We start from the raw sequence: 14,923 nt of genomic DNA, 5'->3' as shown, positions 1-14,923 counted from the left end.
TACTCCCACGTGGCGCGTCCCAGGTGGCGGATAGGGGGGTCCTAACCGGCTTGCCGGCGGACTTGAGGGAAATAAAATACCTCTCGCGGACCAAACACACACCCCCTGTGGGTGGGGGAGGCTGACGAATAATACACCCACGGTATCCCCTGCCTGTCGTGCGAGGCGACTAAAAGGGGCGACCAAGGGATGAATGAATTAGAACCATGAAACGACTCTTGATTCGTACCATCATGCGGGGAACACCATGGGTTGCATGTACTTGCGAGTAGTATCACCAACATGGTACGAAGTATGTTTGTGATTCGTTGCAGTAAAAAGCCTGGCCTGGTGGATTCCAGTACCCGTGCGTTGTACCCATGTGGGCAACATCGCGGGTCTGGGCGTAGCCTGTGAGTTGTACCACTATATGAGCGACATCGTGGGTCTGCCTTGCCTGTGATTAGTACTCACTATGTGCGGAACACCACGGGGCCCTTGGGACCGGCACCCGTGACTAGTACCCTAGGTGAGGAAACTCATCGGTTTGCGTTGGCTGTGGGTGGCGCCATTGTGTGCGAAACACCATAGGTCTGCGTTACCTGTACGAAGTACAATACTTGTGAGTAGTACCATCTTTTATGGAACACCGTGAGTCCTCGCTACTTCTGATTAATACCCCAACGTGACACATACCATGGTTCTATTTTACTCGCGACATGTACCATTCTGTGGGGCCTTAGACGTGGATTTTGCACCCCCTTTAGACACCAAGCATCATTGTGCTTTATGAGTGGTTCCTTGGTCGGTAATAATGTTATTTTCGTTCTCTGTTGAATCCGATCCACTGGTTTTTGTTTTTGTTTGTTTGTTTTGTGTTTTGTTGGGTTCCTGTCCATTCATTCATTCTTCATGACATTTTTTATTTTTATTTTTATCAGTGGAGGCCTTTGTAATTTTTGTTCTTTCATTTCGTACCATTAGGGGCCGATGGCCTTCGATGTTAGGCCCCTTAAAACAACAAGCATCATCATCATCATCATCAATAGAACATAAGGCATTGCGTATTAGATCCACCGACTGTTTTAATCTCACCCTCATTTTTTTTCATCACCATTCTTTTTTAACTCTAGTCAGTGGATACTTTTTAAAATTTTAACTTCATGTCTCATGTCATTCATTTCGTTCCATTAGGGGCCGATGACCTTCGATGTTAGTCCCCTTAAAACAACAAGCATCATCATCATCATCGCGAATATATCTGTCTCCAGGAATTACCATCGTGATTTCCTCGCTCTGAAGCGGGAGGCAGATCGCCATTACCTTAGTTTTGCTACTCTATCTTCAAAGGACTCGAATGTGCCTTTTACGGAAGGAAACCTCAGCCTTGCCTTGGCGCTTTGCAAGGACGCGTCTCATGGGCCAGACAATGTCCATGACCAGATTTGAAACACCTGTGGTGATAGTCTATTACATCTCCTTCGAGTGTTCAGCCGAATCTGGATAGAGGGTGAGTTTCCGTCTCAGTGGCGAGAAGGCATGATTATTCCTGTCTTCAAGCCTGACAAAAATCGTAAGTATGTAGGAAGATATACACCTATTTCTCTCACTAACTGTGCATGTAAGCTATGGTAAATCGCCGACTTGTGTGGTGTCTGGAGAAACAAGGACTTTTGTCCAAGTACCAATGTAATTCTCGTGCCGCTTGCTCGACCACTGACCACTTGGTAATCCTAGAGAGTTCTATCCAGGATGCATTTCTCCGCAAAAATCATTTGGTGGCTGTTTTCTTCGACTTAGAAAAGGCCTATGACACCACATGGCCATATGGTGTCCTTTCAGTCGTGCATCAAACGTGATTCTGAGGTAACTTGCTGGGCCACGAACCTGCTACGCAGACGTAGCAGGGGGGGAGGTGATACTCCCACGTGGTGCGTCCCAGGTGGCGGATAGTGTGGTCCTAACCGGCTTGCCGGCGGACTTGAAGGAAATAAAATACTTCTCGCGGACCAAACACGCTGCCCCCTGCGGGTGGGGGACGCACATGTAGAATACACACGCGGTATCTCCTGCCTGTCGTAAGAGGTGACTACAAGGGGTGACCAAGGGCTGATTGAATTAGAACCATGAAACTACTCTTGATTCGTACCATCATGTAGGGAAGACCATGGGTTGCATGTACTTGCGAGTAGTATCACTAAATTTGTACGAAATAGGTTTGTGATTAGTTGCAGTAAAAAGCCTGGCTTGGTGGATTCCAGTACCCATGCGTTGTACCCATGTGGACAGCACCGCGGGTCTGGGCGTAGCCTGTGAGTTATACCGCTAAATGAGCGGCACCGTGGGTCAGCGTTGCCTGTGATTGGTATCCACTATGTGAGGAACACCACGGGAATACCGGCGCCCGTGACTAGTACACCTAGGTGAGGAACCTTACCGGTTTGCGTTGGCTATGAGTGGCGCCATTGTGTGAGAAACACCATAGGTCTGCGTTCCCTGTACGAATTGCATTACTTGTGAGTAGTACCATCTTGTGTGGACCACCGTGAGTCTTCGCTACTTTTGATCAGTACCCCAAAATAACATATGCAATGGTTCTACTTTACTCGCGACATGTACCATTCTGTGGGGCCTTAGACGTGAATTTAGCACCCATTCAAACATCAAGCATCATTGTGCTTTATAAATGGTCCCTTTGTCAGTAATACTCTAATTAACTGGCTTCGTTTTGAGTCTGATCCACTGATTTTTGTTTGTTTGTTTGTCTGTATGTTTGTTTTTGTTTTCTTGTTGGGTTCATGTCCATCCATTCATTTTTATTTTATTTTGGTCAGTGGATGAATTTGAAATGTTTGTCATTTCATTTCGTACCATTAGGGGCCCATGACCTCGATGTTAGGCCCTTTTAAACAACAAGTATCATCATAATCATCATCATCATCATCATCATCATCATCATCATCATCATCACTTGCCGGGATTTACTGCGATTTTTTTGTCCATCCGTCTCTTCCGTGTTCGAGTTGGGAGGGCATATTCGTAATACAACCGTCAAGAAAATGGAGTCCCACAGGTATGGGTTCTTAATCTCACTCTGTTTGCGATTACCATAAACGGTATAGTTGCTGCGGCTAGTTCAGGAGTAATACCCTCGCCATATGTGGACGATTTTGCTCTGCATTATAGCTCACATAATAATGCAGTCATAGAGCGGAAATTACAGCAAGCTATTAGGAGAGTGGAGCGGTGAACCTTAGATTATGTCTTTGTGTTCTCAAGCGAAAAGACCACTTTTGTTCACTTTTGCCGGAAGCGAACTCCTCATGCAGATTCTAAGCTTTCCTTAGAGAATGTTGCTCCTCCTGTAGTTGACACGTTCCGATTTCTTGGCTTCCTTTGCGACAGCAAATATCGTGGGGGCCACATGTGCGGCAGTTGAATTTACAATGCACCAAGATATTGAATATCATGAAGTTTCTTAGCAGCGCTATTCGGGGTGCAGTCCGCATTTTATCGGGCAGATATATTATCCAGGTTAGACTACGGAAGTGCAGTGTATGGATCGGCAAGGCAAGGAGTTCTCGCGCAGATTGACAGTATCCTCCACAGCGGGGTTAATTTGGCGACGGGAGCTTTTTGTACAAGCCCCATTGCTATCCTGCTCACTGAATCTGGTGTGCCACATTTACACCTGAGGTGCCAGCAAATGCTTCTGTCGTATGCTGCAAATTTGCTACTGATGCCAAATCACCCAAGCTATCCTTGCGTATTTCACAATGAAAACCGTCCGCTGTACGATGCCCAACCTCGGTCAACGCGGCCGGTTGGAATACGCTTGGATAGCAATCACAGAATGTTTGATATACCTTCCGTTCCCTGCCATGCCAGACAACCAAGTGGGGTACCTCCGTGGATAATACGACGCTCTGAATTATCCTGAATCTGCACAGTGGCTCTAATGAAAACACGGACCCTTCGATTTATCAGAGGCTTTTTCCGTCCGTTTTTGGTCGGCATCCAGGTTCAGTCGTCGTCTACACGGATGGTTCAAGGACAGAATCGAAGTTGGGCTGTGCGTTCGTTGTCGACAATGATACGTTTCTTTGCTCCTGCGGAAACCTGCCCCCGTTGCTTTTCAAGTTTTCAGCAAGTGATATTCGGACTCAGCTGAGACATCTGGTTATGTTCCATTGGGATATGGAGTAGCAGGCCATTCCACTTCCAAATAAGCTGAGAGCGTTAAAAGGAACAACGAAGGTATGGAGGACTTCCCTTCGGGCTTCGCGGAGGGAAGACGTGGCATTATGTCGTCTTCGGATCGGCCACGGTATCTTGACTCACCCGCATCTTTTGAAAGGAGAACCCTCTCCGGTGTGTACCTGCGGCGACCATCTTACCGTAGTGTAAATCCTTACGGAGTGTGTGGACCTGGTCGATCTGCGCTGTAGTCTTAACCTTCCGAGTATTATCTCCCTTACCTTGCGTGATGACGAGCAGTCAGCAGACCTTGTCATCCGCTTTATGAGGGATAGTGGACTGTTTTATCGTGTGTGATGCTGTCCTTTGTCCTAGTGTGTTTTGTGTCACTTGCGCTTTTATCCTATTCACTTCATTTTAGTTTGTGTTGCGTATTTTAATGTGTTCTTTTAACGTCTCACGTAAATTATGTACTACCAGGCAATGCCTTATGCTTAGTTTTCCTGTATATTCTCTTATTTTATTAGAAAATAAGGCATTGCATATTATATCCACGATTGTTTTAATCTCACCCTCATTTTTCCCCCATCACCATTTTTTTAAAACTCTATTCAGTGGATATGTTTTACAAATTTTAACTTCATCTCTCATGTCGTTTATCTCGTTCCATTAGGAGCCGATGACCTTCGATGTTAGGCCCATTTAAACAAGAAGCATCATCATCATCATCATCGGCCACGGTATCCTGACTCACACGCACCTTTTGAAAGGAGAACCCCCTCCGATGTGTACCTGCAGCGATCGTCTTACCGTGGTACACATCCTTACGGAGTGTATGGACCTGGTCGATCTTAGCCGTAGTCTTAACCTCTCGAGTACAATCTCCGTTATCTTGTGAGATGACGAGCAGTCAGCAGACCTCGTCATCCGCTTTACGAGGGATAGTGGTCTGTTTTGTCGTATGTAATGATGTCCCTTTTCCTAGTGTATTAGTGTCAATCGAGCTTTTATCCCATTGATATATTGAAACGGGAACGCCCTACGAGCATTCACGTTTCATTCTTTTGTTAAGAGGAGCTCGCTAACACCCGGCCGTAAGCATTTAAAACTTGCGCCGAGCGCACAGGCATAGAGGGAACTGCAAGCAAGCTCGCGATGTTCTAGAACACCGGCCAAGGACAAGCGACGTCACGCAGAAGGTTCTTTCGTGTTCCATAGCATTGCTGCATGAACGAAATGTAATATCAATATTTCAATAACGTCACCTTGCAGGCAGGAATAATGAACGCTGCTAGCCGAAATTTCGTGTTAATCGGTGTAAAGATGGCCAAGATATAAAATTTTCTTGGGGCCCACATGTGTAGCCACGCCCACCGGCCTTCGGCAATATAAGCGAGTCGCCAGCCTGGGGTGGTAAAGCAGAGAGTGTGCAGTGTGCAGCTGCAGTGTGCCGTAGGCAGAGAGTGAGGGGAGTCGGCAGTAAGCCGTGAGTTCAGTGTGTGTGTGCAAGTAAGCACGTCGCGATATAATTCGTCACTCGGTCCGGCTGTATACTTGAGTTCAGAAACGTTAGTGTTAGAAGCTTTCTCCGTGGGCTTCACTTCATTTAAATACTGTGTTTCTCGCATAAACTGTGCCAGCCTTGGTTTCATTTAAAGACTGTGTTTCTCGCATAAACTGTGCCAGCCTTGATTTCATTTAAAGACTGTGTTTCTAACATAAACTGTGCCAACCTTGATTTCGTTTAAAGACTGTGTTTCTAGCATAAACTGTGCCAGCCTTGATTTCATTTAAAGACTGTGAAAACAGCGATAGTGTTTCTAGCATAGACTGTGCCAGCCTGCATTTCATTTAAAGACTGTGTTTATCCATTTTTCGGAACTGTGTTCGTAATAAAACTGTGCCGACCTTCATTTCATTTAAAGACTGTGTCTATCCGTTGAACTGTGTTCGTAAAAAACTGTGCCAACATTCCCTCTTAAAGACAGTATTAACTTGTGGAATACAGTATCGTGATTTCTTTCCGAGGAACCATGCCAATTCCCATCATAACCTGTTCAGAATCACGTATGATCTTAAGTGCCAGTGATAATCTTCTAAAAATTACGACGTAACAGAACTTGGACTGTCGTTTATTTCAACAAGTGTATGAATATTGTGCTCATGGAGTACAGTGCAGAGACTGTACCCGGTGAATTTAATTTTCTTTATGAAGTGCTTAATCACTGCACCTCGGAAGGTCCTAGATTGTTTTCGTTTGTTTATTATTCCAAATACGATAATTCCTTCCATATTATCCTCGTGGAACTGTGGCTCTAACTTTATCCTTGCTGCTAAAGTGCGTTCAATATCATTGACTGTGGGAACTATTTCGGCGTGCTTCGCCTTAGAGAGGTGTCACACCAGTGTCCCATGACATCCGATGTGGAAGCTCCACATTTAACGGTTCCTGCCTCAGGTTCGAGTCATCAACACTAATACAGAGAAAACACCAACGACGGAAAACAACGCCGACGCCGACCGCAAGACGACGCAGCCGCCGCAGGACGACGTCCCCTCCGCGCCTTCAGGGACAACTCCACGATTCAGCTGTAAAATGTGACATAATTCTTTGCATATCTATTGAATAAACTGAAGGATCCACTTAATCATGAAAATTTTTTCACTACCCTTCTCTCTCTCACTCTCTTAGCATGGGCCGTACACGCCTTGTCGTTCCTCATGCTCTCCGATAAACTGAAGTACGGGCGTTCCTGTTTCAGAGAGAAGGTAGTGAATAGTGGCGCCCAGCGTGGGGCTCGATTAAAGAGAGTGAATAGTGGCACCCATGACGTTGGGGCCCGATTAAAGAGAGTGAATAGTGGCATCCGTGACGTTGGGGCCAGATTAAAGAGAGTAAAGTGATAAAAATTAACTTTGAAATCAGCGATATCTTAACTTACCAATTCAAATAAAAGTGCATAGTACATACGTTAATTCCAGTTCAGTGAATGTGTTAAAATTTTACGAAGTTCAATTCAATGACTTTGACGAAATTTTAAACTTTTGGCACAGAACTCTGATTAAGTTTATGGCACAAGTGATTTTTTTCTTTCTCTTTCTCTTGCTATGTAAAACATTTCAGGCATAATATTTATGCACAGTCTCATATAAATTTTTGATATTTATGTCAGTGAAACATTGAACTTTACCATTGGACAATAATGGTGATATTTAATTTTATGCACAAGTGTTTGATATTTTGTGTTGGTGAAATATTGAACTTAACATTGGACAATAATGGTGATTTTACGTATGAAGTGAATGATTGTATTTTCTGCATTTTGTGAAAATAACGACATTAATATGGAAAATATACTAGCTGCCATTGAGGCTTTAAAAATCAGTCTAAATGACAGGATTACGGAAAGTAACACTAATCTCGGGTGTAGGATTGCTGATTCTAATACTACTTTAGGAGCTCAACTTAAAGAATCTCTTAATACTTTAGGAGCTCAACTTAAAGAATCTGACGCGGCCTTGGAAGCCACTAAGGCTAGTATAGGTCAACTTAGGGAGGTTAATGAAGTAACTAATCGTAATATCACTCAACTAAGGGAGGCTAATGATGCCAACATTGTAAAATTGACAGAATCTGTTGATCAAAAGTTTGCAGAAGTTAATAATAATTTGGAACGTAGGCTCAATAGTGCAGGTGCCGAAATTGAAAAACGATTTAAAGAATCTAACAAAAGAATGGATTCTAAGTTTACGGAAATAAATGAAAGATTAACACGTGACTTAGAAATCATTAAGCAAGATATAAAATCACAAGTGGCGGAGGACTTAAAACTTGCTTTCCCGTCTTCTTCTCAGGAAGTCCTTAAAGAAGTAGAAAGCTTAAAGGAAGAATTTCAAGAGTCCCATGCTCAATTATCTCTTGCGCAAACTAAAATCGCTTCTATTCAAGACAAACTTCATGAATCTGTTAAAAATAATTTCATGAAGTTGGGAAACGAAATTACTCTTCATAAAAGTCAGCAAGAGGAGGCCGATAAACGTGTTATGACTCAGTTAGATAATGCTCACACGCAGATTACTCGTATCTGTCGCGATGTAGCAGAAGTTAAGACCGACATAGAAAAGGAGGTCAAGGAAATTGAGAATTCCGTACAGGGGAAAATTAAAACCCTAAAACTTGAACTCCAAGGAGGTATAGAAGCTCTCAACAGCAAAGTATCGCAAATCGAACAGGATGTTTCATCATCTAGCCTTCACAACGCTAGTAGAGAATCCATGAATGTTTCCACAGTTTTTAAAATAACTGAGGAAAAACCAGCTAAATTTTCGGGGAAGGAGGAGTATACTGCTAAGGAGTTTCTCCTCAACCTCGAAGAGTTCTATCAAGAAAATCACGTTAAGACCGACCGCCGATTACGAATAGCGTCTCGATTGTTAGAAGGCAGGGCGTTAATGTGGTTTACCGCTTTTAAATTCAGTATTAACACTTACGAAGAGTTTAAGGAAGCCTTACTTAGATGATTTTGGAGTGCTGAGGCTCAGCACCTGATAAAACTTCAATTATACTCCAGAAAGTATAACACTTCCGTTAATTCCTCGCGATATTCAGATTATCTCATATCTCAACTTAAAAAGGTGCAGTTTTTCGACCCTCCTTTGCCGGAGCAAGAACTTATTCAGGTCATAACGCTGCAATTTCCACCAAATGTTCAGGAAATATTGGTGGCAGCAAACGTCCAGGACTTGGAGCAGCTCGATGATGTCCTGAGGAGACTCGATACTGCGCACACTCAGAGCGCAGCAAAAGCAGGTCGAACCAAAGAAACTACGACCAACTTTACGGAAATGAAGACTCCGGTTCAAGTAAATCCAGAACCGCGAGAAGAAAGAGAAACTCGCCGAGATATTCCGTTTCGGTACAGAAGATCTAGGAATCGTCCCTACGAAGCGAGCGCTAAGTTTCAACCTAAACCTTCATGGAGACTGGCAGCTAACCAACCCAATGATAATAGGAACTCCCAGCGGGAAGAATTAGAGAAACGTTGGAGAGAGACTACGGAATATGTAAGGAATAAGAACAGGGAAGAGGGCTTACCTGGAGCAGCTTCTTTGGAATACCAGGCAGAGATGCAGAGAAGAAATGAGAGAACGGAAATGGATCCAAGAGCTACGGGTACCAAAAAACAAAACTTTGACGAAGCAATAAAGAGATTGCCTGAAAACCCGGAGGGAGGAGAAGTAGTATGTAGCGCACTCATTAACCATTGGTATTTAGAGGATGCAGATTTACTATATGAGGATTCAACACCACGACAGCCTCAGATACAACGCGGCTTACCGATCATTATCATTAAGTTAAGCAATATGATTGTCCACTCTTTAGTAGACTCAGGATCGCAAGCCTCACTAATTTCGCAGAAATTAATAGATGTGGCGCAGGAGACGACCTACATCTCCATCTTGCCGGTTGCTCAAGTTAAGGTTAAAGGCATAGTTCCTGACAAAGCTATTAAATGCAAATTCCAAGCTTTTCTTGAGTTAGAAATTGGTGGTGTTAGGTTCCAACTTCTATTTTTGATTTTGACGCAAATGAAATTTGACTTAATCCTTGGATCAGACTCTCTCATTCAACATGGGGGAATCATTGATTATCCCGCTAATGTGATTAAATTTTTCCACGTCGAATCTGTAGGGCTACAGTTGGTTACTTATAATGACGTGAAAAATCCGGAATGTGAGACCCCGGTGGAGATAGTAGAAGGCAAGATGAGCGAGGCTCCGCCTGTCGAAGAAAGCGTCCACCCGAGGAAGTGGGACCCGTAGAGTACCAGATGGCGTCCATCATCGATGATGAATTGAACGAGGACCACTACAACTTCACGCTTTACGCCAATGTAGCTGAAAGCCCAGATTACGATGATGATGAAGTAACAAAGGCAATCCAAGAGCTTTTCGAGAAGTTTCCAGATGTATTTTCCGAGAAACCTGGAGTCATTAAGGGTTTCAAGCACCACTTAGATGTTACTGACACTTCACCTTATAAGAAACGGCCTTATCCGATACCCATGAAGTACTTGGAAGAAGCTCGGGCCATCATTAAACAGATGGAGAATGATGGAATCATATCAAAATGCGTCACACCTTACATTAATCCCCTGGCTATAGTGAGAAGACTGTTTAAGTTTCTGAAATACTTTACTAGGAGATGAGCGAAAAGAAAATCGCCCAGCAATTTTCTTTTTCCCGAGCAGGGGGGGAGATGAAACGGGAACGCCCTACGAGCATTCACGTTTCATTCTTCTGTTAAGAGGAGCTCGCTAACACCCGGCCGTAAGCATTTAAAACTTGCGCCGAGCGCACAGGCATAGAGGGAACTGCAAGCAAGCTCGCGATGTTCTAGAACACCGGCCAAGGACAAGCGACGTCACGCAGAAGGTTCTTTCGTGTTCCATAGCATTGCTGCATGAACGAAATGTAATATCAATATTTCAATAACGTCACCTTGCAGGCAGGAATAATGAACGCTGCTAGCCGAAATTTCGTGTTAATCGGTGTAAAGATGGCCAAGATATAAAATTTTCTTGGGGCCCACATGTGTAGCAACGCCCACCGGCCTTCGGCAATATAAGCGAGTCGCCAGCCTGGGGTAAAGCAGAGAGTGTGCAGTGTGCAGCTGCAGTGTGCCGTAGGCAGAGAGTGAGGGGAGTCGGCAGTAAGCCGTGAGTTCAGTGTGTGTGTGCAAGTAAGCACGTCGCGATATAATTCGTCACTCGGTCCGGCTGTATACTTGAGTTCAGAAACGTTAGTGTTAGAAGCTTTCTCCGTGGGCTTCACTTCATTTAAAGACTGTGTTTCTCGCATAAACTGTGCCAGCCTTGGTTTCATTTAAAGACTGTGTTTCTAACATAAACTGTGCCAACCTTGATTTCGTTTAAAGACTGTGTTTCTAGCATAAACTGTGCCAGCCTTGATTTCATTTAAAGACTGTGAAAACAGCGATAGTGTTTCTAGCATAGACTGTGCCAGCCTGCATTTCATTTAAAGACTGTGTTTATCTATTTTTTCGGAACTGTGTTCGTAATAAAACTGTGCCGACCTTCATTTCATTTAAAGACTGTGTCTATCCGTTGAACTGTGTTCGTAAAAAACTGTGCCAACATTCCCTCTTAAAGACAGTATTAACTTGTGGAATACAGTATCGTGATTTCTTTCCGAGGAACCATGTCAATTCCCATCATAACCTGTTCAGAATCACGTATGATCTTAAGTGCCAGTGATAATCTTCTAAAAATTACGACGTAACAGAACTTGGACTGTCGTTTATTTCAACAAGTGTATGAATATTGTGCTCATAGAGTACAGTGCAGAGACTGTACGCGGTGAATTTAATTTTCTTTATGAAGTGCTTAATCACTGCACCTCGGAAGGTCCTAGATTGTTTTCGTTTGTTTATTATTCCAAATACGATAATTCCTTCCATCCTATCCTCGTGGAACAGTGGCTCTAACTTTATCCTTGCTGCTAAAGTGCGTTCAATATCATTGACTGTGGGAACTATTTCGGCGTGCTTCGCCTTAGAGAGGTGTCACACCAGTGTCCCATGACATCCGATGTGGAAGCTCCACATTTCCCCGTTCCTGCCTCAGGTTCGAGTCATCAACACTAATACAGAGAAAACACCAACGACGGAAGACAACGCCGACGCTGACCGCAAGACGACGCAGCCGCCGCAGGACGACGTCCCCTCCGCGCTTTCAGGGACAACTCCACGATTCAGCTGTAAAAGGTGACATAATTCTTTGCATATCTATTGAATAAACTGAAGGATACACTTAATCATGAAAATATTTTTTCACTACCCTTCTCTCTCTCACTCTCTTAGCATGGGCCGTACACGCCTTGTCGTTCCTCATGCTCTCCGATAAACTGAAGTACGGGCGTTCCTGTTTCAATATACACTACCAGGCAATGCCTTATTCTTTTGTCTATTATATTTTATTAGAAAATAGGGCATTGCGAATTAGATCCACTGACTGTTTTAATCTCATACTCATTTGTTTATCACCATTTTTTAAACTCTAGTCAGTGGATACATTTTAATTTTTTAACTTTCGTATATCATGTGGTCCATCTCGTCTCATTAAGGGCCGATGACCTGCGATGTTAGGCCCCTTAAAACAACAAGCCTCGTCATCATCGATGGTGGTGGTGGTGGTATTATTAGAACAGTCGTAGTCTATATCTGAAGAAATAAAATGTTCCCGCATTTTATCTCCTTTCGCGCGACATCAACCGTCATGATTATCATAATAAAATGTATTACACTAAGGTACTTCTTGAAACAGTTACCTACCGGGCGACTTGGCCATGCGCTTAGGAGCGCACAGCTGTGAGCTCGCAACCGGGAGATAGTGGGTTCGAACCCTACTGTCGGCAGCCCTGAAGATGGTTTCCCATGGTTTCCCATTTTCACACCGGGCAAATGCTGCGTCTGTACCTTAATTAAGGCCATGGCCACTTCCTTCCCATTCCTAGGCCTTTCCTGTCAGATCGTCGCCATAAGACCTAGCTGTGTCTGTGCGTCGTAAAGCAACTAGCAAAAAGAAAAGACAGTTATGTACCGAGTGATTTTATCGCTGGGTTCGGATATGTAGCTGTGAGCTTGCAATCGAAGATGATGGGTTGGAATCTCACCTTCGACAGCGCTAGAGATTGCTTTTCTAGGTTTCCCAACTGCACATCAGGCATATTCTGTCATCATCATCATCTGTTTACCCTCCAGGTTCGGTTTTTCCCTCGGACTTAGCGAGGGATCCCACCTCTACCGCCTCAAGGGCAGTGTCCTGGAGCTTCAGACTCTTGGTCGGGGGATACAACTGGGGAGTATGACTAGTACCTCGCCCAGGCGGCCTCACCTGCTATGCTGAACAGGGGCCTTGTGGAGGGATGGGAAGATTGGAAGGGATAGGCAAGGAAGAGGGAAGGAAGCAGCCGTGGCCTTAAGTTAGGTACCATCCCGGCATTCGCCTGGAGGAGAAGTGGGAAACCACGGAAAACCACTTCCAGGATGGCTGAGGTGGGAATCGAACCCACCTCTACTCAGTTGACCTCCCGAGGCTGAGTGAACCCCGTTCCAGCCCTCGTACCACTTTTCAAATTTCGTGGCAGAGCCGGGAATCGAACCCGGACCTCCGGGGGTGGCAGCTAATCACGCTAACCACTACACCACAGAGGCGGCTAGGCATATTCTGTACCCTGAATAATTGAATGAAACTTATCGCTCCTTATGGTTGACGGTAACATCGCAAATTATCTGTCAGTATATTCCTTTCATGAAGCATCAAAACAGAGCTTACCAAATCCACTTGCTTCTCGCAGTACACTCTGAGTGGTTGCCAAAGGTTTTTCAAGATTCCACGGACGAAAAATAACTTTAAAATTCAGTTACGTATGTCTTCTGTCGGTTTTTATAAAGTGCGAGGGTAGTCCTTCCATTCTGTTCTGAATAAGAGCTTACGGTACGCTTGTGAATATAGATGAGAATCAGAGCAACTCTATTTTCTTCGCAAAGTATGATGTATGCAGAAAAATGTTGGTTATTTGTAAAGGAAATGGGCTATTTAAAATTCGTTGAGAACTCTTGCATTTTTAATGCTTCCTGTTTGATAGAATTTACAAGTTATTACATTCACCTTAACTTGGCTACAGTACTGTATTTCATATCGTTAAGACTTCCCGTTGGCGTGCTCCGTGTTCATGTCAGGTCCACAACAAGAACAACTTTCACGATCTAATATAGCTACCTCATAAATCTGCTCCCTAATAGTTTCACGAGTTAATCTAACCAATAGCTGTTAAGTAATATTAGTGAGTGAACTATTTAACAGCCAAGAGTTACGGACCTTCAAAGCTTCTTATGTAGGGAAAGGAAGGATGGTTAGACGCACTGAGGATTTTGGCTAGTCTCCCTGAGGATTTTTTACTATGTTGCGTAACTATTTCCTCTTAGGGACTCATAACGTCAGGTATGTAAAAAGGATTAAGCCATGGTCTATGCCAACATTTGTATAGTACTTGCGAATTTTCCATCGATATTTAGGGTGCACAAATGTTCGATTCTTTTTTTTTATGAACATGTCAAATTAGCTTACGTTTATCTGGGCTCAGTGGCTCTGACGGTAGAGTGCTGGTCTCCTGAGCCCAAGTTGACAGGTCGATCCCAGCTCTGAACTGTGGTATATGAAGGTAATCCGATACGTCGATCTAGTTCAATGTATTTCTGACACACAAATGTACTTTGTGGGATATACCTACTTCTTCGTATTCTTATTGTACCGGGCGGTACACCTCTACGAGACGCAAGTTCAAATCTTGCGCTAATTGAAACTTCTCTACTGGAGAAACCCGGAAATTTAACCACTGAACTAACTCTACTAGTTATCAGAAGAGGTCACTGAGTGTTTTTGATTTGCTTTCGTTTTTCATTGATCAAGAAGTGTGAACATTCTGTAACAGATGTCTCTACCAAAAAAAAAAAAAAAACTATGGTAATACACTTTGGCGCAATGGAATGAACTCTCTTGAAGACATTTTGTATTCTTAAGTTTTGTCTTTACTAAATTTTGTTCTTTTAGTTTTGGGGTTGGCAATATTAATCTTTCTGTACGCCAGTTTTGAACTCAGCCAATGCCGAATTTCTTTAATAAATTTTTGACCAATAGTGTCTTTCTTCTTCGATGTTGATGTA

The sequence above is a fragment of the Anabrus simplex genome, chromosome 4 (genome assembly GCF_040414725.1).
Source record: "Anabrus simplex isolate iqAnaSimp1 chromosome 4, ASM4041472v1, whole genome shotgun sequence".
Classification (NCBI taxonomy): Eukaryota; Metazoa; Arthropoda; class Insecta; order Orthoptera; family Tettigoniidae; genus Anabrus; species Anabrus simplex.
This window is presented reverse-complemented; position numbering follows the sequence as displayed.